A 27432-nucleotide genomic window follows, 5' to 3' on the forward strand; every position below is an offset into this window, starting at 1 on the left:
ATTTTTAAGTGTACAGTTCAACAGCATTAAAAAATGTTTATATGGGCCAGTGAGAAGGCTCAGCAAAGGCTGCTAAGCTTTGAACCTGAGTTCAATCTCCATGACCCACAACTCCTGAAAGATGACCTCTGAACTCCATGACCACACATGATCATGAAGTCTAAAAACATAAAAAAGTAGTAAAACACCAACACTACACAGAACTTGTAAAGTGAAACCACTGTAGTGCTTGTCCTTGCCCTAGGCTCTGGCACCACCACTGCCTTCTACCTGCAATTTTTATTCCAGGCAGCTCCTAAGTGGGAATCAGCATATGCCGGTGGTATCTGAGCCACATCACATGATTTCAAAGTTGAGCTACTTGTGTCATTGAATCCTCCAGAACCACTAAAGCACAGGGATATCACAGTGCAATGGGGAGCCTAGGACCTCCTTCCTATCAGATCACATCCCAGACAAGCTCCAACATCAACTGTCATTCCCAGAATGCATGGCAGAAAAAAGACCCAGGAAAGTTTGTGGCTGGTGACCTAAGCACCTTGGTTCAGAGCAAAAGCCAGGCATGGTGATGCTACCTGTCACTGCAGCACTCATCAGAGACCTGCACAAGTTCAGAGGTACAGCCTGAAATAGAATAAAACCTAGTCTTAAAGTTTTACTATTTTATGGATGCTTTTCTTGCCTGTATGCCATGTGTGTGGCTGGTGCCCTGAGGTCAAAAGAGGGCATCACTCAGATCATCTAGGACTTTGGTTGTGGGCCACCATGTATGTGGATGCTAGAATCAAACCCAGGTCTTCTGCCAAGAACAGCCATGGCTGTTGCTAAGCCACTCTCTCCAGACCCTCTCTCAAATTAAAAATAAATTAAGTCACTGAGCAGTGGTGGCACAGCACTCGGGGAGGCAGAGGCAGGAGGATCTCTGTGAGTTCAAGACCAGCCTGGTCTACAGAGAGAGTTCCAGAACAGGTTCCAAAGTCACACAGAGAAACCCTGTCTCAAAACAAAACAAAAATGATAAAAAATAAAGCCATGTACAATGGTGCATACCTGGGAGGCTAAAATAGGATGACTGTCTCAAGAGTTCAAGGCCAATCAGGGCTACTTAAGCCTCTATCAAAAGAAAGAGAAAGAGAAGGAAGGAAGCTGGATGTAATGACACAGGCCCTTAACTAAAGCACTCAAGAGGTAAAACCAGTTCAAGTCAGACATGCACAGTTGATAACCTGAGAGGCTGAGACAGACTGAAAAGGGAGGGAGGACCTACAATGAATGGCTTAGTCAGTGAACAAATCAGTCAACAATTCGATCCCCAGCAACCACAGGGAACCAGGTGAGGTGCTGGTTAACCCAGCACTGGGGAGGTGGAGACTGGAAGGCTCCTTGAGGCTCACTCACTAGCCAGCAGTCAGTCAAGTCAGTGGAGCTACAGGTTCAGCAAGCAAACCTGTCTCAAAGGTGAGGCCCACAAGATGACTCCGAATCAAAGGCACTAACCAGTCAAGTCTGTCACCCTGAATTTAAGCCCTGTAACCTGCATGATGGAAGGAGATCACTTAAGTCCTGTAACCTGCACGGTAGAAGGAGAACCAATTTCTGCAAGTTGTCATCTAACTTTTCATGTGTGCAAATGTAACAGTGCACACATGCACATTCACTCACACAAATATATAATTTAAAGGTTTTGTTTTTAAGGCAGAGTCTCACAATGTAGCCCTAGCTGTCCTGGAACTCACTGAGATCTGCCTGCCTCTGCCTTATGAATGCTAGGATCAAAGGCGAGTGCCTTCACACCCAGCCAGAAAATTTTAAGATGAGGCAGAATTTAAAAAGACAATGATCACTGGCCTCCATGTGCATGCACAAACTACCCCACACATATCTTTACTTAAAAGTAATTTATTGATCTATTTTCAAGACAACCCCAGCAGGCCTGAAACTATTAATAGATCAGGCTAACTTCAAACTCACAAAGATCCGTCTGTTTCTCTCCCATCGCATGTTTATTTTTTATTGTATTTTACGTGTATGGTGTTTTCCTTGTACGTCTGTGCCACATGTGTGTTTGGTGCCCAGAGATGCCAGAGAGACATCAGATCCCCTGAAAGTAGAGTTCAGGTGGTTATGAGCCACATGTGTGTGTGCTGGAAATCAAACCCAGGTGGTCTGTAAGAGTAGCCAGTTCCCTATAAGGCAGCCCTTGGGAAGCAGAGACAGGCAGATCTCTGTGAGTTCAAGGCCTGCCTGGTCTACCGACTGAGTTCCAAGACAGGCTCCAACGCTAAAGAAACCCTGTCTCGAAACAAACAAAAAAGAATAGTCAGTGCCCGTAACCTCTGAGCCACCCATCCAGGTGTCTGGGACCCCATTCATTTTCTTTCTGTGTGGTCTTGGGGGGGTGGGGGGGGTGGACATACATGTGGAGATTACAGAACAACTGTGTGGGACCCAGGTATAAAATGTGGCAGTAAGTACCTTTACCTACTGAGCTACCAAACTGTCCCACAAAAGCTTAATTAAAAAAAAAAAAAAAAAAAGGCTAAAGAAATGGTCACAGGAAGATCTGCAGTCTAGAGTAAGATTATTCCCTTTAACCCCCTCCTCTGGAGAAATGAAGGTACTTAGCCCCTCCACATTCCCAGGATTTGGTGCCAGTAAGCAGCTAACTAGACAGTACTGTATACCCAAAGAATCTTTAGTTCTATCCTCAAGGACCTACCAGGCTGGCAACCCAAAATAGTGACAAGTAACAGATCTGCCTGCTGGTAGCTTTGGAAACACTTAAGAGTTGGTCTTCTCATGTCCAATAAATATCCTTTGATCCCCATAACCAGAGCCACCACACTCAGGAGGTACCACCAATTCCCACCCACCATTAGGAAGCTATCATGACCCCCACGTGAAGGTCTGAAATGGCATTAGCCTCATCTTCCACCTCAGGGCTTATGGCAGGCTAGCTGGCTGTACACACTAGGAACCTTTTCCGTCTCCATCTCAGAACCCTATACTGAATGCTAGGATTACAGACATTGCTCCTGCTGCAGATTCAAACTCGGGCCTCATGTTTGCTTAGCAAGTGCTTCCCCCTCTGAATCATCTCTCCAGCTCATGTGTGTGTACTGGAAGAAAAGCCAGTGCTCTTAGCTGCTGAGCCTATCTCTAGTTCCACTTCTTTCCCCTCCCCCAGCAATGAGGTGTGTTGTGCATGTCACAGCTCACATGTGCAGGTCAGAGAACAACTTACAGGTGACATTTCTCTTCTTCCACCATGGGTGTCCTAGGCATGGAATTCAGGCTGCCAGATTTGGCAGCAAGTATCTTGACCTGACAAGTCATACTAGCCCCTTCCCTGGGTCTTTCTGGAAAAGGCTCCAAAACTCAAAACACCATGGAGGGCTAAAGCAGGATGACCCTGAGTCTGAGCCCAGCTAGGGCTATTATGAAACCCTGTCTCAAAAATAGAAAGCCAGAGGACCCTAAGAGAGACATGGATCTAATCTACATGGGAAGTAGAAAAAGACAAGATCCCCTGAGTAAATTAACTGGGAGCATGGGGACCATAGCAGGAGGTAGAAGGGGAACAGAGAGGGTGGGAGGGGAGAAGAAAAAAATATACAGCTCAAAAAAATAGAAGAAAAACGAAAAAGATATAGATGGGGGGGAAGCCAGGTCAGATGTGGTAATGCAACACCTGTCATCTGGAGTTCAAGGCTAGCTCTGACTACATAGCGATCCCAGGTTAGTTTAGGCTACATGAGACCTGTCTCAAAAATGAAATTACAGAAATAAAAATTAAAATCCTCCAAGCTTGAACAGCCTCAGAATCTAGAACACGTGAGCTCCCAACCAGCTCTCAGGGCTCAAGTATCATACACAAGCCTCTTCCTATATTCTGGAATTTCTATAAAGTTCTTTTACCAGCTAAAGTAAGGTCTGGGTCCTTCTAATCTGCATTCACCTGTCCCTCCTACTGTTTGACAGAAAAACAGCAGGTTGCTCCTGCACGTGCAAGGGGCCTGCCATTACTTTTTATCCTAACTATCCCCACACTCTCACCTTGCACAAAGCACTATTATCTGGGGAGGAGTGCAGAATACAGACTAGACTCCAAACACACCTTCTGTAGGGTCATACCCTGAGCACACAAGGGTGCAGATGGTCTCGTGGTCTCACCACATGTCCACCAGGGCAACAAAGCAAAAAGAAGGCCACCCAGAGCTATGGGTTATCTCACTCACATCTAGCCTATCCAGGACCCAGGTCCCTCCACCTCTGCCTAACTACCAATTCTGTGCTCCCATTTTTCAGGACCCAATATTGGGATCTGTACTATCTTCCAGATAGTTCCCTACCCAACTGCCACCCCAAACAGACTCCCACTGTCCTTCCTATCTTAGGGCACTCAAAGGCCATCTTACCTATCACAGGATTCCAGGGCGCAGCAGAGGCAGAGCCTGTAGGAGCCTCCTAACAGCTGTTAAGAACAGACCCAGCTAACCACCACCATCTGCCCACTGTGTCTCAGGTACCTGTCCCACTTTTTATTCAGGCAGACAAGCCCAAGGCCATGGGAACACCAATCTGGTTGTCAACCATCTTCCCCTCCCAGGCTTCCCTCACATAAGCACACAGTCCTGTGCAGGTACACTTCAGGTTTCCTGTGTAAGTGCTCAAAAGTGACCCAATAGCCTAAAAACTCAGCTGGGCAGGAACTGGGGCCACCTGGTCACATCTGTGTTCCTGTCATCAACCCCAGCCTGCCAGCTCTGTCCACTCCACAGTGCGGTGACAGAAGCCTGAGCTGCACTGTGCTCCAGAACTGCAACAGTAGCTTAGGCTACGAATTTTGTTTTTTTTTTTTTTCTTTTTGTCATGTTGAACCTCAGGGCTCATGTGTGCTAGCTAAGTACTCTATCCCCAGCCTCTGCATAAACTTAAAACAGCTCAAAAGGGGTGGGAGTGTTCTTGCCTAACATGTACAAGGTCTTGGGTTCCTTCCATACCCCCAATAAAAAATAACTTTTAAGCCGGGCGGTGGTGGCGCACGCCTTTAATCCCAACCCTCAGGAGGCAGAAGCAGGTGGATCTTTGTGAGTGTGAGGTCTACAGAGTGAGTTCCTGGACAACCAGGGCTGTTACACAGAGAAACCCTGTCTCAAAAAGCAAACAAACACAACAAAACAAAAAAACCCTTTAAAACGGCAAAGTGGTGCCCACAAGCAGTTCAGTCTCCTTGCTGCTTCTGCAGTAAGTCATGGTAACATATAGAAGCTCCCATCATTGCCAATAAGCAGCCTCTAGGCCACTCATTCCAGAAGTTCCTTCTCTCGGTCCACCTGTCCTGGTTGCTGTCTCTATCTCTGGAGAGAAAACCTGCACTCACACTCCCCAAACACTCTAGCATCACAAAAGTCAATCCCAAATCCAAGAGCCTGGCTTCCATAGGACCCCTGGAGCCTCCTCAACTTTATCTCTCCTATGACACTGTGAGGAGCACCCCATTAACAGGAGTAGTCTTTTTCAGGCATAAAGGCCATGCAAGAGGGGCAACCTGATTTGACTGGGGTAGTAACTCCAGCATGGATCAAGAGTGCAGGACACTGAGCCCTCTACCAGCATCGCCCTTAGCAGGATGTGCCAATCTTGCCTCTCCATGAACTGGCTTGGGCATTGTCAGAGCTGCCTGCTGTGGGGCTGACAGGTGCTCTGCTTGCTGCTCCCCATTACCAGGGCCAATTCTGGACCTCAAGTGTCCCTGCAGTTAGGTGCAGTTACTTTCCTAATGAGACAGGGAAGTGCTTCTTAAGCTTTAAACCATCACCCACTGGATTTCTGGGGCAGGAAGTCCTGAGATTCCTGAAGCAGCCCTGCATCACTTCCTCCCAGTGTCCTGTCCTCTAAGCAGACACCAACAATGACCTCAGGCTCAAAAGCAGACAAGGCCAGGAGAGAGGAAACTAGCCAGTGGACCTATATAAACAAACCTAACCCTATCAAACCTAAAGTAAAAGACACGCCAGGCCAGACAGACAGACCAACCAGATTCTCCTTCCTACTGCAAGTAAGTGGTGGGAAGTCTAGATCTTTTGGGGTCTTAATTTCCAGTTTGTAACACAAAATTTCCTAACTCATACTGAAGTGTGGAGTTCTGCAGAGCACAGAGGAAAGTCCACAGGGGATGCTACAACTGTCTGTTGCCCAATAAATTACTTTTTAAAATCTCTCTCCCTGTCTCTGTTTATGTATGATGTGTATACATGTTCATGTGTGCCAATACCAGTGTACATGCCAAACTGCATGTGTGGAAGTAAGGGACAACCTTAGGTCTAAGTCCTCATTGTCCACCTGGAGTCAGTGTCCTGTCCAAGCGTTCACTGCTATGTACACTAGGCTAGCTAACCTTTGAGCCTCCCAGGATTCCCCTATACCCACTTCCATCTCTGTAGGAATAACAGGATTACAGGTGTGGGCTCTGTGTCCAGCCTTACTTAGGGGTTCTAGGCATCCAAATTCAGAGCCTCACACCTGCTCTACCCACTGAGCTACCCCCTCAGCCCCCAAAAGGTACTCTTTATTTTATCGCGGCTAGGCCCAGGGCCTCAAGCATGCTACTGCCATGAAGCGGCACCCTCAGTCTGACTGCTCCATTTCTAATGCAGCAGACTAATAAACATGATCCCACTGCCATCCACACTCAGGATTTAATACCAAAAAAAAATTTCAAAATGGCCAGCAAGATGGCTAAACATAGTAAAAGTACTTAAGTGCTACAGGCCTGGCAACTGAAGTCTATTCTCTGGGACCCAGTTAAAGGTGGAAAGAGACATGCAGACATGCCGACAATTAAAGTCACGCATACACAATAATCAACAGCTGAATGTGGTAATGCACACCTTTTAACCCCAGCACTAAGAACACAGACAGGTGAATCTCTGTGAATTCAAGGCCAGCCTGCTCTATAGAGTTCCAAGAACAGTGAGGAGTACATAGGAAGACCCTATCTCAAAAATCGAAACTAAATATAACGGTTCAGGAAATACCACCCGCTACTGAGGTCGAGCTCCCACCTCTTCCTGAGGAGTCACACCAGGAACTACTGCCATAGGTGGACAGGAGAAAGAGTGCACAAAATTTCACTGCAAAAACAAAAACAGGCTGGGGATGGCTCAGTGGTTAAAAGAACTGGCTGCTCTTTTTTTTTTTTTTAAAGATTTATTTATTTATTATGTACACAACATTCCTTCCATCTATGCTTGTATGCCAGAAGAGGGCACCAGACCTCACCACAGATGGCCACGAGCCACCATGTGGTTGCTGGGAATTGAACTCAGGACCTCTGGAAGAGCAGAGAATGCTCTTAATCTCTGAGCCATCTCTCCAGCCCAAGAACTGGCTTCTCTTGCACAGAACTCTGATTCAGTTCCCTGCACCCACATGGTGGCTCATGACCATCTACAACTCAAATTCCAGGGGATCTCACACCCTACTGCTTCTGCAGGTACCAAATATACAGACATTTATGCAAACAAAAATAAGAATATCAATTTTTGAAAAATAATCTCCTTTTGGACACAGCAACGCACTCCTTTAATTCCAGCACTTAGGAGACAGAGGTAGATAAATCTCTATGAGTTCATGGCCAGCCTGGTTAATATATCAAGTTCTAGGCAGCCAGAGCTATACAGTGCCTCAAACATACATGCCAACTGTCCTGGGGGGGGAGTAGCAGGAAGTATCAGTTCATCTACCAAGCACGTTAAGAAAAAGGCAAGCACAACAGGGATGGTGCTCCAATCAATTGGCATAGGAGAAACCCCTAGGGCTCAAGAATCCCCTGAGGAAGGAAACCCCACCACTTACAGGATTCGACTTACTCACAAGCTGAGTGAAGCACAAGATGAGACATTGCAGAAAACCTCAAGCATCCAGTCAACGACACCCAAGCCAAGTATGCCACAGGCCTAAGTGACTCAACCCATTCAATCCAATTCTTAGACAATTTGGTTTGGCTAAACACTCATGGCACATACCTGTGATCCCAACCTTCAGGAAGCAGAGGCAGGAGGACCACCACAAGTTCAAGTCCAGCCTGGGCTACAGTCAAAAATCAGGACTAAATAAGTGGCTTAAAAGGTAAAAGGACCTGCTGCTCAGACATAAAAACCTGAGCTCAGTTCCCAGCACCATAACAAGAACATCACTGCCTCTTGCCTACCCCAGTGCTGTGCCTTGCTGGATGCCAATCAAGCTTAAAATAAGTGAGCTCTAGGCTCAGGGAGAGAGAGACTCTCTCAAAGAGACAAGGTAGAGGATGCGCACACAGAACAGCTGTGTACATATACACACACAAACACACATACTTTTTGATGTCATGTTTTCCTAGTCAAAACTCCAAAAGTGGCTGGGAAAAAAAAATGTTTCATCTGTGGACACAAATGAAGACAAGCACACAAGAAACTATATCTCTATATCACTAGCACAAAACCCATACCTAGAAATTCGAAGGACAGAAATGTAGAACTGAGCCCAGCTCACGAGCTGAAGTACCAATTCGAAGGCCATGTGCTACAGAAGCTGTGTCTGGGGCAGTGCTGGGGTAGGTCAGAAAGCACACGTGTTCCTTTCTTTCAGGATAGCATGACCAACAAACAGATGAGAATCCTGTTCCCCAAACCCCCTATACTCAAGACTGGAAATGGCTCAAAAATTAAGAGCACTGGCTGCTTTGCAGAGGACCCAGGTTCTGTTCCTAGCATCCACATGGTGGCTCACCTGTAACTCACAGTTCTCTTCTGGCCTCCACAGGCACCAGGCATGCACATGGTACCCAAACATACATGAAGGCAAAACACTCAAAACACAAATAAAATAAATCTAAACAAACCTCCAAACCCTTGGCTTAAGGAGGGATTCTGCCATAAAGAAAACCCAGTCACATGGTAGTGTACTCCTTGGGAGGCAGATTCAGACAGATCTCTGTAAATTAAGAGGCCAGCCTGGTCTATATAATAAGTTCTAGGCCAGGCCAGCCAGGGCTACACAAGGAAGCCCTGTTTCCCTCCACACCTCCTCAAAAAAAGTGGGAGAGGGAGACCCAGCTGCTGAATCTGAGTGATTCACTAGAGAGGTTTTGGCTCCAAGGTGAGAAGAGGGGAGACCCCCAACTGCTGACACTTCCCACTTTCCTTAGTCATCCTAGAAAGACAAAATCCCTTGCCCACAGATGAATAAGCTGAAGCTCTGTGGTCAGGTAGGCCACCCAAGATGAAAAACGGTTAAACTAAGCAATGACAGACAGTTATATCTACTCAGGGAGGCTGAAGAGCTACCTGGAGAGCTGTTTTCTAGAAGAGATTCTAAAAAACAAAAACAAAAACAAGGGGCCCTAGTGCTCCTGGGAATCACTATGTACATACCCTGCAACACACCAGTGGCTACACTATGACAAACACAACTGAGTAGGACCCACGGCAGATCTACCCAGTAATAGCTAGAGAAGCTACCCTGAAGCTGAGGTGTTGGGCTCTATGAGAAGGACAGAGCCAACCTGGTGTTGGGTTGTCAGAGAGGCCTGTGACTAGCAGAGAAAACAAAGTGAGAAAGGTGGGGGAGTTCTTCAGAGAACAGCCCAGAAGGTGACACTCCCAAGCACCTCCTCAAAGTGTTGGACTTTGCCTCCTTCATCTGGATGGAACATGAGGCCAGGCTGTCACACAAAGTTGAGGTGTGATCCCACAGGGCACACAGATACTGATGATCTGCTCCAGGGTGAAGGTGCTCCATACACGAGTGCACCATGGCCTGGCATCCCTAACTGCACTCCACTGTGCTGAAGCCCACGCACACACCCCAGGCATGAAGAGATTGTGAGCATTCCTTATCTCACTAACTCCCAACACAACCTCCCTAAGCAGATAGAAAGTGCCTCCCCTTTTCCAGAAAAGGAGACCAAAGGGCGGTTCAGCAGCAGCCAGTCACTAGCAAGAAGGCGGGGCTCATACCCAGGCAGAACAGGCTAAGTTGGGCCACCCAATAGTCTAAGGCACTCAAAAGCACCACCTCATGTAGACTACAGGAACAGAAAAATCAAACTAGCCAAGTGGGGGTCTAGAAGAGTTGCCAACAGCCAGGCGGTGGGGGCACACGCCTTTAATCCCAGCACTTGGGAAGCAGAGGCAGGTGGATCTCTGTGAGTTCAAGGCCAGCCTGGTCTACAAGAGCTAGTTCCAGGACAGGCACCAAAGCTATAGAGAAACCCTGTCTCTAAGGGGAAGAAAAAAAAAGAGTTGCCAACAAATCCAAATCCTTCAAACAAATGGCCTTTGCCCTCTCCCCAGTCACAGCTCCTCCTAGCACTTCGCTATCTTTGAGGACAAGAAGCCTCCAGAGTCCTACAACCCCAAACCTCCACAACTTCCACCTCGACCTGCTAGGAACTTTTCTCTATTTCCCCACATCCAAGCCCAGATGGGTGCTCTGGGCTCTGACATAGGCATAACCAGACCTTTCATACGAAGAACCCCTGAACTGAAACTAGAACGGAATATAATAGAAGTCCCTCAGGAGCTCACCTGGCAAACAAGTGCTTCTTTGAAAATGAATAGAGAAAGGCTAGTGCAGCCCACAGAGTGGCAAGAGGCCCTAGCTGGGCAACCTGAAGGCTCCCAGTCCCATCCTGAGGCTACCTATGGGTATTCTATTAAAACAAATTTCTTTGTCTTCTAAAAGACTAACCTACATTTTCATCAGACAAAAAGAGGTCACAAATACAGCCTGGAAAGCTCCAAGAGGGGAAGAGGGAGGGGACTGAGCCCAACATTCTTCTGACTAAAAAGTCCTGGATCACATTGGCAGGAGTCTTCCAGGGCCCAGCAGAATGGCACTCTTCTTTCCTGAAGCAGCACCCATGCTAAGCAGAAAGCACACTCAGTCTCACACGGGCACTGACAACTTGCTCTTCTTGTTCTTAGGAGGGAACCCCAAACCGTGCTGCTCCAACACTGCACTACAACCTGTTCCATAATCTTCCCAGCTCTCTACACTGATGAGGGCAGAGAAAACAGCCCTGCTGCTCCTGTGAGGGACAGAAAACTGGAGTCCAGGCTGAGGCCCAACTCTCTGGAAGGGCTGAAAACCAAGACTTCTCAAGTTAAGATCTTAATTTTCTCCACAAGAAACAGACAATGCTAACACTGCTGAGTGAAGTTGCTGCTTTCCCACCCACTTCCTTTCAGTTGTCTGTTCAGACCTGGAGAGGTCTTGGCTTGGGCTCTGTCTGCCCCCTTTGATGAGTCCCAACTGCTCTCAGGGGAAATCCCAGCTGCCAGCCTGCCAAGCCTGTCCACAGGATGGATTGGACAGCGGAGGGCCCACACACATGATCAATACACACTGAACAATTCCAGTCTGCCTCAGTTCAAACACTCTCCATCCAGAAACTCCATTTTTCTTTTGATGTACTCAACCCCTACTTATCCTGTGGCCCCAAAAGGGAAAGGTCCCACAAGGTCATACAGCCCTTCTCCCTCTGTCACCTCTAAGTTTTCTTAGTCCACTAATCTCACTGTACCTCTTTGAGAAGGGATTCCTAGGACAGAGCCAAAGGCACAGTATGCACACAGATATGCACTGAGTAAGTAAATCAATCTGCAAATCACTACTTGCAATGTCAGAAATTCACAGGATAAATGATGCAGAACAAGTCTGACAGCTACTGGAGAAATGAGCATCTAAGTCTTAACAATGTGCTTTATTACTCAAATAAGGGATGACAATTATAGCAAGTTTGAGGCCAGCCTTAGCTAGAGTAAGACCCTGTCTCAAAAAGAAACAAAACCGAACCAACATAAAATAGCTCCTTCCTGGAGGGAGGGGGTGTCAATCACACACACAACAGCTTCCAGAAAGCTTCCTGAGGAGGCTTCGGACCCAAACACTGCACACAATCGTCACCATCACAATATGCTCCGTTAGCCAGGTGGTGGCGGCGCACCCCTTTAATCCCAGCACTTGGGAGGCAGAGGCAGGCCAATCTCATTGAGTCTGAGGTCAGCCTGGTCTACAAAGCGAGTTCCAGGACAGTCAGGACTGTTACACAGAGAAACCCTATCTCGAAACCAAATTAATAATAATCATGGAACACAATATGCTTCATCGCAGGATATGCCAAATGACACATTAATAGATATGTCATGACACTAAAGAAGTCATCAGAGTGGAACTAACAGGGCATAGTGATCAATCAGCAATGCACAATGCTCCCATTTCCTGAACTCCACTGCTTCCAAGGCTAAAGGCAACCCTTGAAAGAACAGAGGGTCAGCTGGCACGGATACTTGTCCTCAAGTATGACCACCTAAGCTCTTTCTCTGGAACCCACATGGTGGTCCTCTGACTCCATACAGTCATGAATGCAAATACATAATAATACTTTTTTAGATGCTTCAGAATTTTAGGGAGCAGATGAAGAATGAGAAGTGGATGATAGTGAGTGAAGAAAGCCTAGGAAACTGCTCTCAAAATTCCCACACTTAACTATTTCCTCTAGAGAACTCTGAGTCTGCAGCAACAGCCTGGTAGCTGTGCCCCTCAAAGGCCAGCTGGATTCCATTCTCCAGAGATACAGCAAGGCTGGCATGGTGTTCTTGTCACCAGATTACGCTGCCTCCATGCAGAGGTACAAGGAGCTTGCCTCATGCTCTAGAGCTGGAGGGATTCTTACAAGCAGACTGGAAATAGCAGCACTCCCCAACTCTAACGCTGCGAGGAACCACAAGCCCCATCTTTGCCCACCCATGGGGGGGGACATAGAGAGTGACAGGACACAACACAGCAGGGCCTTCAGAAGCCGCAACTCCTCAACTGGAAAGTAGGTATCATACACCCTTCATCAGAGGGATCATTTTTGGTACTTCCTATACTTGCAAAGGAAACTCGGTGCTTGTACGCAGTAGGTTCTCATATCTGAGGGCCAGGTCTTAGCTACAGGCTGGAGGGTATTCAAACAGTGCTGTGGTATAACGCTGCTTAAAAAAAAAAAAAAAAAAAAAAAAAAGTTGTAATCTCTGAAGGGCAGGATGAGACCAGAACAAAATTGAGGCTCAGCATACAGGGTTCTGTCCACAACCAGGTGTCATTTTGTGAATGGACACACACATTAACAGGGATGTGGGGAGCACTGTGTACTCTAAGTATGCAAAAAGGAGTAAACGCTGTAAAGAAAATTGAAGGCTCTGGAGACTCACCTGGACTTTGTGCTAAAGAATCCAAAGCCTCAAGATAAGGGTGAACTACCTGCAGTGGATCAGGTACATAGAACTTGCAGCCTCTGCTAAACAACAGGGGACAGGGAGGAAACACGCACCCCAGGCTGCCGTACAGGTCCTAATAAGAGATCCCCATTCATTTCTGGGTCTCAGTGAGCACAGACCCATATCGGTGTCCGGCTGCGGCTGCGGCCTGCCCAGAAGCCTTTCCTTGTTGAAGTGATCAATTCCGATTCTTGGCATTAATCCCTTTAAAAGGCCAGCTGCTGCTGTCTAGTCACTGATGCCAACCCGTTCCAGGTGGAAGGAAAAAAAAGAAATTAATAGAGCCACCTCGTAGCCCCGGAGGCAAATTTAAAGTGGAGGGCCATGAGGAAGCCAGGAACCAAGGGGGAAAAAGGTCCCATGGCTCCCCAGGGTCAAGCAGGAAGGGCGCGAGCCCAAGCAGGACGGGGCGGGGAGGAGGGGGGGGCAGCCCTGCAGGCGTGGGCGCGCGGGGACTCTTATTCTGACATGGGATCTTTCGTCGTCGCCGCCGCCGCCGCCGCCTCTGCCGGATTCAACGCCGCCGCTAGCCGGGACCCCCAACCTTTGCGTGGACTCTCGCCCCACGCCACTCGCCCACGTGCTGCGCTCCCGCCGCCCTCGCCGGTACGGCCTCCCAGCCCGAAAAGCTCAGGAGGCAGCGAGGCGGCACGGCCACTTCCCGGGACCCCGGCCCCCAGACCCACGTGCGCGGGCGGCGGGGAACTTTCCCGCGGCGCGAGCGAAGCGAACCGTAGCGCAGCTCGCCGTATGCGAACGAGCTCCCACTTTCCCGCGCCCCCGCCCCGCCTGGCCAAGTTTGCTGGGAACTTACCGGGCCGCGCGCCGACCGGGTCGGGGGGCAGCGCGCGTGTCCACAGAGCGGGGGGCGGGGGGCGCCAGCCGCGCGTGCTCGCTGCGCCTGAGGGGCCACCCGGGCCCGCGGCGCTCGCTCCGCCACTCCGCCCGCCCGCGCCGCCGGCCAGATAATGCGCCCCTCGGCCGCACACATGGAGCCCGGCGCCGGCGTCACCGCCCGGGACATGCGCACCAGGTCAGCGCGCCCGGCCCGCGGCCCCCAAAACACCGGGGAGCTCTTAAAGGCGACGCCGCCCGCCCGCGCCCAGATGGGCGGGGCCCTGTGAGGGGAGGGGTTCTTGTGGGCGTGGCGCATTGTGGGCGTGGTTCAGGGGCGGAGTCAGGTGGGTCTCCCCGGAAGCGCCGCCCTCCCGGCCCCGCAGATCCCCCGACTCAGAGCGGTCTGCCGGGTTTTCCACTCGAACGCGCCCCCCGGGCCATGGTCAGCTTGGCGAGCACGGCGCTGCCGCGCCCAGGGCTGACTCACACTGACCTCGCCCAGGCCCTGTGCGGCCACCTCTGACGTTCTAAAACAACACGCGCCCGGAGCCTCGCAAGGCTCCCTCAGAAACTTCGGTATTGACCTCCTGGGGAAGGGTGCGCTCCGCTGAGTAGTTCCCTCCCCATAGCCGCGGACAGTTCTTAGAAGAAACAATCTACCTACCGAGCCTACCCACCTCCAGACACGGAGGACCGCTGTCCCCCTCCAGTCACCCATATCTGGCCTGCCGTTTTGGAGAAAACGAATCCCCAAAAAAATAAACCTGCGCCCACACCACTTCAGTAGCACCAAGGAGACAATATTACCAGAAAGGAAGCAAGTTTGGGGAGGTTATGAATTACCTAAAGCCAATTTACAGTTTCAAACGGGAAAGTACAAAGTTCATAGAAAATCTATGATGGCTCAGTGGGTTAAAGAGGATTACCAGCAAGCTTAATGTCCTGAGTACCATCCTCACAAGTTGTCCTTTGACACAAACATGCACTCATAAATAAATGTTAATTTAAAAAAGAAAACACACCTGCAGCAATGGCTCAATAGTTACGGGTACTAGTTACTATTGTAGAAGACGCCAGCACCCATACGGCGGCTTACAACCGTCCATAACTACAGTTCTAGGGGATCTATGCCTTCTAATCTCAAACACATACCTAGTGAACAGACATACATGCAGACAAAGCACCCATATAAATCATAAGGAATCCTTAAGAAAAGAAACCTCAGGGCTGGAGAATTGGCTCAGTGGTTAACAGCACCTCTTGTGAAAGATCTGAGTTCTATTCTCAGCACCCACCTGGAGGCTCCTCATCTCCTCAGGCACCAAGTGCACATGTGGTGCACAAAAACACACATGCAGGCATACACACTCATAGACATCAAATAAGTTTTTGTTTGGTTTTTTTTGGGGGGGTTGCTTTTTTTTTAACTTATTCTGTAGACCAGGCTGGCCTCAAACTCCACCTGCTTCTGCCTCCCTAGTGCTAGGATTAAAGGCATATTCCATCATTGCCCAACCAAATAAATTGTTTTTTAATTTAAAAAAATTAAAAAAGAAATTGAGACAGGTGGATCTCTTGAGTTCAAGGCCAGCTTTGTCTACAGATGGAGTTCCAGGACAGCCAGGACTACACAGAGTAATCCTGTCTTGAGGTGAGGGTAAGAAAAAAATAAAAGAAAAAAGGCTAGCATCACAAAGCGGTTGTCAATATCAGAATCACCAAAATAAGCTCCTGCCATGTTCCTATTCCAGCCTTTCACCAGTTTGTGCCCAGACAGTGACCTGCACTCCTAAAAACTGAGGAAGTGTTACGTGACATACATAACTGCAATGTGTGTCCCTGCACAACTGTAAAACAATCTAACAGCTTCTGTTGTGTCTAGTTGAGAAAAACATCAATGTACTTCCACCCACAAGTAGCTCTCACACCATATTTGAAATTTTTTTTCCTATGGAGCAAGCTTTACAAAAAGGTTCATCCTCAACACTGCCTTCCAAAAGCCCTTCTGAATTCTCTGTGGAGTTCAACACACACTTGAAACTTTGTCACTAATCTCGCCCCAGACCTAAATCTTCCCAGTTTAATACATCTTGCAGGGGCTGAGGAGAGGAGCATTCTGCAACTTCAAAAAGATACAAAATACACATGACCAAACAAATGCGAGGACTAGGAGAAAGAAATGTGAGTGCTTCAGCTCAAACACAGTTCATGAACTGCAGAGCCCTCCCAGAGCAAGACCGGATAGGCAGTATCCAGGCTTCCACCACACACGGCACTGTCGCTCTAAGCTGCTGGTGCCACAGAGATTACTCAGATGGTGTACATTACAGCAAAACAAGCCAAAAGATACCTCACATACCTCACCTGGTTCCTATTTAATGCTAACATAATTAACTATGAAAGGAATAAAGTTTGGTCAAGTAGGAAACCTGAAATTCCAGGCCATAGTAAGAATTCCAGAGTCTGAGCTATGAGCCCTTTATGAGTCACCAAGGTGACAAACTGTCCTGTTTAAAGAAGGAGGTATCAGCTGTGACATACTAATGACACAGTCTTGTGGACTGGTGACAGGTGGGCTGCTCCAACTGAGAAAGTATTGAGTGGAGAGCAAAGGTGAAAGAACACAAGGTTTCCTTCTATGACAGGAAGAGAGTCAGGGGCACAAATGATGAAGTGACAGTAGGTGCAGGCCCCTTTGGGAGTCCCTTTTTGGTTTAGCTGCTTGGATGGAAGTCTCCCTGACCTGATGCCTTGGGCTGGCTCTTATGAAACAACTACACTGTCCAAGTTGCAGACACCCTAATGAACAGCCATGTTTTCCTCTACTCTCTCTCTCTGCTAACTGAACAAACTGTTAAACACTTTCAAAACACTTCTCTAGCAGGAGCTGCAGTTCAACAGTGGAACACTTGCCCAGCATGCCAGAAAATTAAAAAAAAAAAAAAAAAAAACTTTGCTAATAATAGTCAAGCCTCCTCACACCCCGTCCACTTTAAAAATAGTGTAATTATCTTTTAAATGCACTATTAAATAAACTAACATCTGAGCCTGTTCCTACATAATGAAGGTACCGAGGGGGAGAATAAAAAAATTGGGGGCTAAATTCCATGTTCGTATCTCTTATAGCAAAAGCTAGGGCTGGCCCACAGGTCCACAGCAAGCACAGGAGCACAGGAGCACAGGAGGAATGAGGCACAGTAGCTCCTAGATGCTGGGCTCACTGCACTTTTCTGCTTTTTTTGTTTGTTGTTGTTGTTGTTTGTTTGTTTTGTTGTTTTTGTTTTTTGAGACAGGGTTTCTCCATGTAGCCTGGCTGTCCTGGAACTCGTTCTGTAGACAAGGCTGACTTTAAATTCAGAGATCCACCTGCCTCTGCCCTCCAAGTGCTGGGATTAAAGGCATGTACCACCATGCCCTGTAACAACACTGCACTTTTCAATGCAAAAGTTCCTTTCAAGTTTCTGGTGAAAAACATTTAAAATGCATTCCTACCTAACAGGCAAGAACTAGGAGAACATGGGTCCCAAGAGCTTCACAGGTGAGAGGCCAGCAGGAACATACTCTAGGCTGACAGTAAGATAAAAAGACAGAATGACCCCAGTTTACAGAATGCATTCCTAAGAATCAGCTGCACACCTACCACCCAGCACTCAGGAAGCAGAGCAGGAGGATCAGGAGCTCATGGCCAACTTGAGTGACAATGAAGTCCTGAATGACTGTGTAGGCAGTGGATGAAGTCCTGAGTGACTATATAATGTTGGCTTAGGCCCAGCTACATCAAGGAACCAACATGCAGACCCATGGAATTCGCAAAGTCTTCTCCTAGAGTGAGGTTCAGAGGGGTAACAAAGCCCTCCTCTGGTCCCCGTTCAAATGTTGGCAGTGTGTGCAAAAACTAGCAAGCACAGCTTCCTCCTCCAGGACAAACAGGAGACTGCTCCCCAACAGAACCTCCTCTGCAGTCTAGCTCACTCCTCCCCCTGTGCTATACATAATAAACATCCTGAGGTGCCAGGTAGTAGTATAAATCAGATCAAGCACAGCCCACCTGATCCCAGCTTTTCTGTATGTGTGTCCGTTCTTTCCTCATTGTCTCACCACCGTAGTCTGATTTCCAGGACCAACACATGCAATATGATGCACCCCAGTATGAGGGAAGGAGAAGGGAAAGGGAGAGAAAGAAGAATGAGGAAAGACTGGTAGGTTGAGGAGTCACAGATGAAGAGCTAAGACCCTCTCTGAGGATGTGACATTTGAGGAAGCTTCTAACAGATGAATTATCGAAAGCATTCCAGGTACCGGACGGTGGTGGTGCATGCCTTTAAATCCCAGCACTCAGGAGGCAGAGGCAGGCATATCTTTGTGAGTTCGAGACCAGCCTGGTGGTCTACAGAGTGAGTTCCAGGACAGGCTCCAAAGCTATAGAGAAACCCTGTCTCGAAAAACAAAAAAGGAAGGAAGGAAGGAAGGAAGGAAGGAAGGAAGGAAGGAAGGAAGGAAAGAAGGGAAAGGAAAGAAAAGAAAGAAAGAAAAAGAAAGCATTCCAGGTATCTAGAAAAGCAAAGCAGCAGTCTGGGGTGAGCTATAACAAAATATCTGGAAAAAAGGGCTGAAAAGGCCAGCTTCAAACTGGCAGGAGGGCTCATTAGGTAACGATGGATGTTTACTGCCAAGCCAGACAACCTGAGTTTAATCCCCAGGACACTACATGGTAGAAGGAGAAAATTGACTCCTGCAATTTTAAATGTGTATGTGTGTACAAAATAAATAAATATTTAAAGAAAATATTCATGGCAGGGTCAAGCTGGTGGTATTGCTCATTAATAGAGTAGAGCTCATGCTTGGCATGGATGAAAAATTAAGTTCTATCCCCAGAACTAAGACAATAAAATTAAGGCTGCTGTTGGGACATGACAGCACATGACTGCTGTTCAGAGGCAAGAAGACCATTTAAACTCAGGAGTCTGAGAGTAGGTGATGAAACTCATTGGATTCAATCCTATAACCACATATAAATAAACTCAGAGTCTGACACCAACTGAGTATAGTAGCTAACAGCTGTAATCCTAGAACTTTTCATTTCTTTTTGTTTTATATACATGAGTATTTGTGAGAATGTACAGAAGTACATCACATGTGTAGAAGCCAAAAGAGGGTGTGTGTGCTAGCTAGTTTTATGTCAACTCAAGACAAGCTAGGTTCATCTGAGTGGAGGGAAATTCAAATTGAGAAAAAGCCTCCATAAGATTGGGCTTAGGGCCGGGCGGTGGTGGCACGCGCCTTTAATCCCAGCACTCAGGAGGCAGAGGCAGGTGGATCTCTGTGAGTTTGAGGCCAGCCTGGTCTACAAGAGCTAGTTCCAGGACAGGCTTTAAAAAAAAGCTACAGAGAAACCCTGTCTCGAAAAACCAAAAAAAGAAAAAAGAAAAAAAAAAGATTGGGCTTAGGCAAATTTCTGGGGCATTTTTTAAATTACTGATTAATAGGGAGGACTCAGCCCATTGCAGGTGGGTTCATACCCTGGGCTGGTGGTCCTGGGTTCTATAAAAAAGCAGGCTGACAAAGCCACGGAGAGCAAGCCAGTAAGTAGCATGGCGTCTGCATCAGCTCCTGACTCCAGGTTCCTGCTCTTTTTGCGTTTCTGTCCTAACTTCCATCAATGATGAACAGTGATGTGGTGGTGTATGCCAAATAAACCCTTTCTTCCCCAGTTTGCTTTGGTCATGGTGTTTCGTCATAGCAATAATAGCCCTGACTAAGTCATGGGATCACCTGGGACTGCAGCTACCATGGCTGTGAGCCACCATATGGATACTGGAAAAGCATTTAAGTATTCATTTTTTTAACCTGCATGTATATGTCTATATGAAGGTATCAGATCCCCGGAACTGTAGTTACAGAAAGCTGTGAGCTACCATGTAGGTGATGGGAACCAAACCCAGGTCCTCTGATTAAACTCAGGTTGTCAGACTTGGCAGTGTGCTTAACTAGTGAGCCATCTATCCAGCCCCAGCACTAAGTATTCTTAAATGCAGAACCATCTCTTCAGACCTAACCCTAGAACCCGGAAAGCTGAGGCAGGAGGATCATTGCAGGTTCCAAGACAACCTGAGCTACAGTAAGACACTGTCTCAAAAATAAAGACAAAAACAAAAACCCACACATAATGAAGAGTCCATATAAGTTCACAAGCAAAGCAGATCTGGCTCTGTAGGTTTTGACTAATTTGAGACTACTATTACCAAACAGTAGTGCAAAGTCCTTACTTGTTTCTTCAGAAAATCTCTAAAGGAGCCAGGCAGTGGTGGTGCACGCCTTTAATCCAAGCGCTCGGGAGGCAGAGGAAGGAGGACTGCTTAAAATTGAAACCAGCCTGGGTTACAGTCTCACAAAACGAAAGAAAACAAAAGCACACTTTGGATGAGGATGAAGTCTCTGTGGTAGAACACTTGCCTCAAATGTGCAAAACCTGGCTTTGATTCTGGGCAACACAAAAGAAAATAAATTGTACCAAGTTTTCTCCTATTTTGCTTTTATTTTTTCTAGCTTATTCTTATTAAACAAACAAACAAAACCAGCAGTAGAAGCTGGGCATAATGGTGCATGCCTTTAATACCAGTACTCTGAAGCAGAGGCAGACAGATCTCTGAGAGTTCAAGTTGGTCTACAGAGATCCAGGACAGCCAGGGCTGTTATAGAGAGAAACCTAGTTTGAAAAAAAAAATCACTAGATCACTAGAACTGTTCAGATGGCTCAGTGGGCACCAATCCTTGCCACACAAGCTCAAGTTCAACCCTCAGAAGCCATGTAAAGATGAAAAGGAAAAAACCCACTGCACTAAGTTGTTCTCTGACCTCTACATTAAAGTTATGTCACAAACTCACACAACATGTATTACATTCACATACACAATAATAATTTGTTTTTTAATTTAAAAGGGGGGAGGAGAAACACACTCATCAATACCCAAATATCAGCTTGTGCTCTGCCTGTTGCCAGCCACCACGTCCCACTCAGATGGAATTCCAAATCCATCTGAGTTCACCTTGTGCATCCAGAACATGCTTTTCAGTCTCCAGGTGGCCCTGATACCGCCCCTGCTCCCAGAGAACTCCCTGCAACCTCAGTGCCCTACAGGGTTAAGCACTGACTACTCCCAAGTCTTGTGTAACCTGGAAGCACACCTCCTGCTGTTCTCGGCTGCATGTGTACTAGCAGGCAAGAAATATTCCTTTTGTGTCTACATGTAATTTATGAAATGCCTCCTACTATTAAGATTAAGTCTCCCGAAAGTTTATAAAAGAAATGTTTTATGTAAATTAAGGGAAAATAACAAAAGAGTCAGGAGAGAAAGAAAAAAAGGAAGGGAGGGAGGAAAGTAAGAGAGGAAGGGAAGTCTAGAGCCTAGCTGCCAGAGTCTCAGGGCACCTTCTTAGAGAAAGCTTAGTCTTCAGAAGGCCTTGATGAGCCAATAAATACCCCGGGCTCATATATTAAGAAAAACAAGTTTCAAACTTTGTCTTAGTTGACATCCCACTCCCAGCCGCTCAACAGCAAACCGCCCAACTTTACCCAGAACAGAGACCACGCACCCTCCCGAGTGCTTCCCTTCTAGGATGAGAAGCCCTGCCCTACATAAAGGTGGGGACTCTTTCCACTTTATTTTCTCCATGCCTCCTTGCACACAGAGCAGCCCCACACTGCAGCATGAGAACAGGAAAACCTCACTTAAAGCCAGGCCTGCTGGCAGAGGCTAAGATCCCAGCCACTTCTGTTGCTGAAGCAGGGAACTGCAAGTTCGAGGACTGCCAAGCTACAGACCAGTCTTGAATGTGGTGATTCAAACAAGTAAAAGGAGGACTGGGGTCTAGCTCAGAGGTAGAATGTGACAAGTATGTGACAGACCCCAGATTCCATTCCCAGCACTATGGGGGGGGGGGGGGTCAACTTCATGTATGTTAAAAGTCAACCTCCCTGGGTATGGTGGCAATGTGTACAATCCAAAAACTCAGAAGGTTGACGTAGAAGCAAGGGAGTCACAAGTCTGAGGAAAATCCTGGCCCCAGAGTCTGGCCTTATATCAAAGGAGAAGGAAGGAAGGAAGGAAGGAAGGAAGGAAGGAAGGAAGGAAGGAAGGAAGGAAGGAAGGAAGGAAGGGAGGGAGGAAGGGAGGGAGGGAGGGAGGGAGGGAGGGAAGGGAAGGGAAGGGTAACCACCAACAGAGGCATTTAAATGGTTAAATATGAAATGAAGCCTAAATCTCTGGGTGTTGGTGGATGAATTCCGGGCTAGCATGGGATAATGAGTGAGATCCTGCCTGCCTCAACTTCCACCCCCTAAAAAGTCCAGAAGCATGCCAGGATAAATCTGAAAGATTTCAGATCCCTACAAGTAGTCTAGATGACTGACAGGGCTAAATTCAATCTATGTAATTCGGCTTCCTGGTGCCCAGGTGGTCATGGAACTGACACTGACCTCCAGTCTCGGCCCTCCTGGGTACTAGGTTTGCAGGGACTGACCACCACACCTGGGTTCCCTTATGATCAATTTTGGATCATACTTGGGCATATTTCATCAGACTTTCTGCCTTTGAAAACAACTCTGAGGCTGGGTGGTGGTAGCATACACCTTTAATCTCAGCACTTGGGAGACAGAGGTAGGCTGATTACTGTGAGTTCAAGGCCAGACTGGTCTACAAAGTGAGTTCCAGGACACCCAAGGATATTATTACACAGAGAAAGAATCCCCAACCTCTGACTACACAGACCCACCTCATCTTCCCCTCTTCGCTGCAGCATTCTCTGTTCTTCCAGATCCAGCCCCGTGCCTGGCACTCAGCAAGTAAGATCAGTGTTGCTCACACTCTTGAAGCCAGGTCTTTGCAAGGGTACGTGCAGCCACATACAACAAGGTATGAGCTCTTCCCCCATTCACCCTGTTATACTTCAAGAGACTCTGCAAATCCATATTGCAAGTACCCAGAAGATAAAGAATAACAAAAAGTTTCAGGAAGTCCCTGAAACTGACCAGATTCAGTAGGCCCCTCCCTGCCAGAGTAAGCAGAACTAAACTGCAAAGAAGACTACAGACCAGACCAGCTTTTTTGGAAGAAGCAGAAACTAACAGAACTGTCTGGGAAAAGATCAAATGAGACACCTGGAAAGCTGTTCAGCTGTCTGAAAACTGCAATGTGGTCCAGATTCCCAGCTTTGGGAGCTGTCATGCTCACATGCTGGAGTGGGCTTTAGTGATATAGCTGTCTTTTAGTCATTTCTGCTTCTGTAAGTGCTCCCAATAAAACTCTTTGATTCACCAAATTGAATTTTGATGGTGTTCATACTTTGGTGTGTCATGGGCTCCTTATCTGAGGTAAGTGGACATGTGTGTATTGCAACCCTGCTAGGAAAAGTTTTGTCACACAACAATGGACTAGCTTTTTCCCAGGCAGCTTTAACTTGTCCAACCTCAAGCTGTGCTATAGATTTGAAACAGCTGCCTCAATGGAGTGCCTTCTGTGTACCCAATACCCAACCCACAAGTGAGGACACAGTAGTAAAGACTATGCCACTTGTAACTAGGTACCTTTCCTGAGGTCACAACCGGATACCAGTGCTCCAGTGTCCCCATGAGTTTGTGAGTACAGCAGCCAAACCCCTCTCACAAAGAAGTTTATGATGAGAGAGAGAGAGAGAGAGAGAGAGAGAGAGAGAGAGAGAGAGGGAGCATGATCTGGTTTTCTGTGCTCAAACTGAACAGAGTTCTCAGACAGATGGTGAACAGAAAATAAGGAGGAAGCAATTTCCCACTTCTCAAGGCCAGCAGAGCCCCAAGGTGGGAGCTATGTCCACAGCTACTTCCAATCTGGTCCTGTCTCTCCTTCTCCCAAGTCAATATTTGGGTGGAAAGAAAAGAAGAAAGGACTCCCAGGAACTCTCTTTAGAACCCTCTTCCTACCCCCCCCCCACCATACTTCTGTTCTCTAAATGAGAACCCACCTGCTCTCTGACGGCAGCCCTGACTACAGCCATAGTTAAGGAAAACACCTGTCCAATCATTGACCTGAGCAGATTAACATCAAGCCTGAGACTTCCAGCCTCACCCCATACAGCAATGTCAAAATAGCACCTTCCTAGTCGGATGTAAGAGGGGAATATCAGGGTAAAGGGAACCCACGCACTCCTAACGTTATAATACGGGACAGAGCACTCAATGTCTAGCAATCGGCAACTAGCATGCACAAAGCCTTGGGTTCTATAGAACCATATAGACTTGCTGAGGTAGTGCATGCCTTTCATCCCAGCACTGAGAAGGTGGAGACAGAAGGATTGGAAGCTCAAGGTCACCCGGGACTCCACAGTGAGTTTGTGGTTAGTCTGAGATACTAGAGATGCTATGTCAAAAAAACAACAACAACAACAAAAAATAAAAACGTAGTATCTTCCTTCTCTGAATTTTTTTCATAATTCATATATATATAGGTATTTGGCCTGCATGTATGTCAGTATGAGGGTGTCAAATCTCGATGATGTCAGATCTTGTGAGCTTCCATGTGGGTGCTGGGAACTGAACCCAGGTCCTCTTTAAGAGCAGTGAGTACTCTTAACTGCTAAGCCATCTGAATTTAAGCCCTTGTCTGAATTTCTTTCTTTCTTTCTTTCTTTCTTTCTTTCTTTCTTTCTTTCTTTCTTTCTTCTTTTGGTATTTTGAAACAAGGTTTTTCAGTAGCTATGGAGCCAGTCCTGGAACTTGCTCTGTAGACCAGACTGGTCTTGAACTCAGAAATCAGCCTGCTTCTGCCTCCCGAGTGCTGGGATTAAAGGCATGCACCACCACTGCCCAGTTAATGTCTTAATAATTTTTTTAAATACTTTTGGGGGGTTTACTATGTAGAACAGACTGGCCTCAAACTCACAGAGATCAACCAGCCTCTGCTTTTCAAGTACCAGGATTAAAGGTGTACACTACCAAACCCAACTTAATTTTTTAAAAAAGATTTATTTCTATTTATACATCGGTCTGGCCCATGTATGCAGATACCAAAGGAGGCCAGAAAAGGGTGTTGGATCCCCTAAAGCTATAGTTAAGAGATGGTTTTAAGACACCTGAGTGAGCCGGGTGAGAAACCCTGCCTCAAAAAACCAAAATAAATAAATAAATAAATAAATAAAAATAAAAAAATAAAAGACACCTGAGTGTTAGGGCAGTTATTGTTAGTGAAGCCTCTGGAAGAGCAGTGAGCACTCTTAAGCACTGGGCCATTTTTCTCTCCACCCGTGAATTTTTTCTTCGAATCTTAACTGCACGGGTGAGAGAGGAGGACTGTGGGGTAGACTGCACATTGCTGGTGTACTTACTGCCTGCATGTATTGTGTATAGTTTTCTTACATTAGCTATAGACTTTTTTATTTTAGACAAAAAAGGGGAAATGTAGTGATATTTTGTGTTTTAACAAATAAAGCTTGCCTGAAGGATCAGAGAAGCAGTCATTGGGGAAACCTTTTACCTCTCAAGGGGCAATCCTGCCCTCAGACTGTCTCCTCAGACTGCACTGAGCTCCTGTCTCCTCTCACCTCATCTTCTTCTCTCCACCCAGCCTTATCAAACCTGTCTCACCTCCGTAGTGCTGGAATTAAAGGTATCGGATCCCAACTGTGGGATCACCTATTAGTGAGCTCTGTTTCTCTTGTAGACATATTCAATCTTGTGTAGCCCAGGCTGGCCTTGAACTAACAAAAATCCTTCTGCCTCTCTCTCCCAAATCCTGGGATTAAAGGTGTGTGCCACCACTGCTGGCCTCTAGTGGCTTAGCTCTGCACACTTATCTTCAGTCAAGCTTTGTTAGAGCACAAACACAGTCTCACTGCAATGGGATTTAAAGCCAGCCAGGAGGTGGTGCACACCTGGCATTCCAGCAGTGCTCAAGGATCCCTGAATTCCAAGATGGCCCAGGCTACAGAGCAAGCCCCTCAGGAGAAGAAAAAAATAAATAAATAAAAACAAAAAGCAGGTGATCCTACAGTCACGCCTACTTGAGAACACAGTGGGGAGATCCTTTGAGCCCAGGATTTGGAGACCTGCCTGGGCAACAAAGGAGGATCTTGTGACCCTATAGCTGGAGTGGGGAGAGAGAGAGATGGCATCCCAGGTAGCCTGAGTAACACAGCAAGAACCTGGCTTGCCTAACATGAGAAGATCTCTTGGTTCCATACTCAGCACCACAAAAAATAAACAAACAAATAAATAAATAAATAGATAGATAAATAAAGGAATGAATGAAATTTTTAAAAAGCTTCAAAGTGGGAAGGGTTTTGTTAGCTGTTAACTTCTGTGTAACACCTCTGCCATGAGTAAATGCCACAGGACTCCAGAAACACAAAGCATGGTGGTGTCTAGAGACTAAAAGCTGAGCTTTCTGCTCTCGGTTGCCATGGATCAACTACTGCCAACAGCCATCATAAACCTCACAAATGCCACAGGGTCTCCTAGTCTCTGTCTCCATAGAAGAAACAGAAGCTAGGTGAGGAAGTTAGATGGGCGATGAAGTTTCACTTCAAATACTCCCAGAAATAGACACGCAGGTTCCCAATGAGACTGGCTGCAGCCCCAAAGGATGTCCTCCAGGAAGCCCATGGTGTTCATGCTTGTCTCTGTCTACAGCTGGGTTGACAGCTCAGTGAGAGTCACCATATTCTGCTCAGTTCTGGACCAATGACACCCATCACTCACTTCAGGCAGGCAAATACTGTTTTTTTGCTAGCGTGAGAAATAACATCAACCAGTTAACTTCACACTTCAAATTTTTTAAAAATATTTATTTATTTATTATGTATACAATATTCTGTCTGTGTATATGTCTGCAGGCCAGAAGAGGGCACCAGACCTCATTACAGATGGTTGTGAGCTACCATGTGGTTGCCGGGAATTGAACTCAGGACCTTTGGAAGAGCAGGCAATGCTCTTAACCATTGAGCCATCTCTCCAGCCCTCCACACTTCAAATTTTTAAATTTAAACTAAGTTATGTATTTGTTTGAGGCAAGGTCTCCCAGACTTTGTGTATTTCATACACAAACTTCCTAAATAATCAAATAAGCCCTCCTGCATCAGTCATACTGAGCTGAGTACTGAATCATATGCTTTGTTCATTCTCTGCAGCACTCTACCAATTGAGTCCTCAGCCCTAAAGTCTTCCTTTCTTTTGTTTTCTGAGACAGGGTTTCTCTGTGTAGCTCTGGCTGTTCTGGAACTCGCTTAGTAGACCAGGCTGGCCTCAATCTCAAGGATC

General features: G+C 46.9%; 1 protein-coding gene across 2 annotated transcripts in view; it reads right to left on the minus strand.

The window, feature by feature from the left end:
- The window catches only part of Gatad2a (GATA zinc finger domain containing 2A), a 90965-nt gene that overhangs the window by 51580 nt on the left and 11953 nt on the right, over nt 1-27432 (minus strand). The window contains exon 1 of one of the 2 annotated variants that reach the window (XM_038325863.1): nt 14125-14253. The exons of the other annotated variant lie outside the window; for it this stretch is intronic. The gene's annotated coding sequence lies outside the window, so the exon portion shown is untranslated. Of the gene's footprint in view, nt 1-14124; nt 14254-27432 lie in introns of those variants that run through there. 2 annotated transcript variants of the gene reach the window in all.

Source organism: Arvicola amphibius, chromosome 4 (assembly GCF_903992535.2).
Source record: "Arvicola amphibius chromosome 4, mArvAmp1.2, whole genome shotgun sequence".
Classification (NCBI taxonomy): Eukaryota; Metazoa; Chordata; class Mammalia; order Rodentia; family Cricetidae; genus Arvicola; species Arvicola amphibius.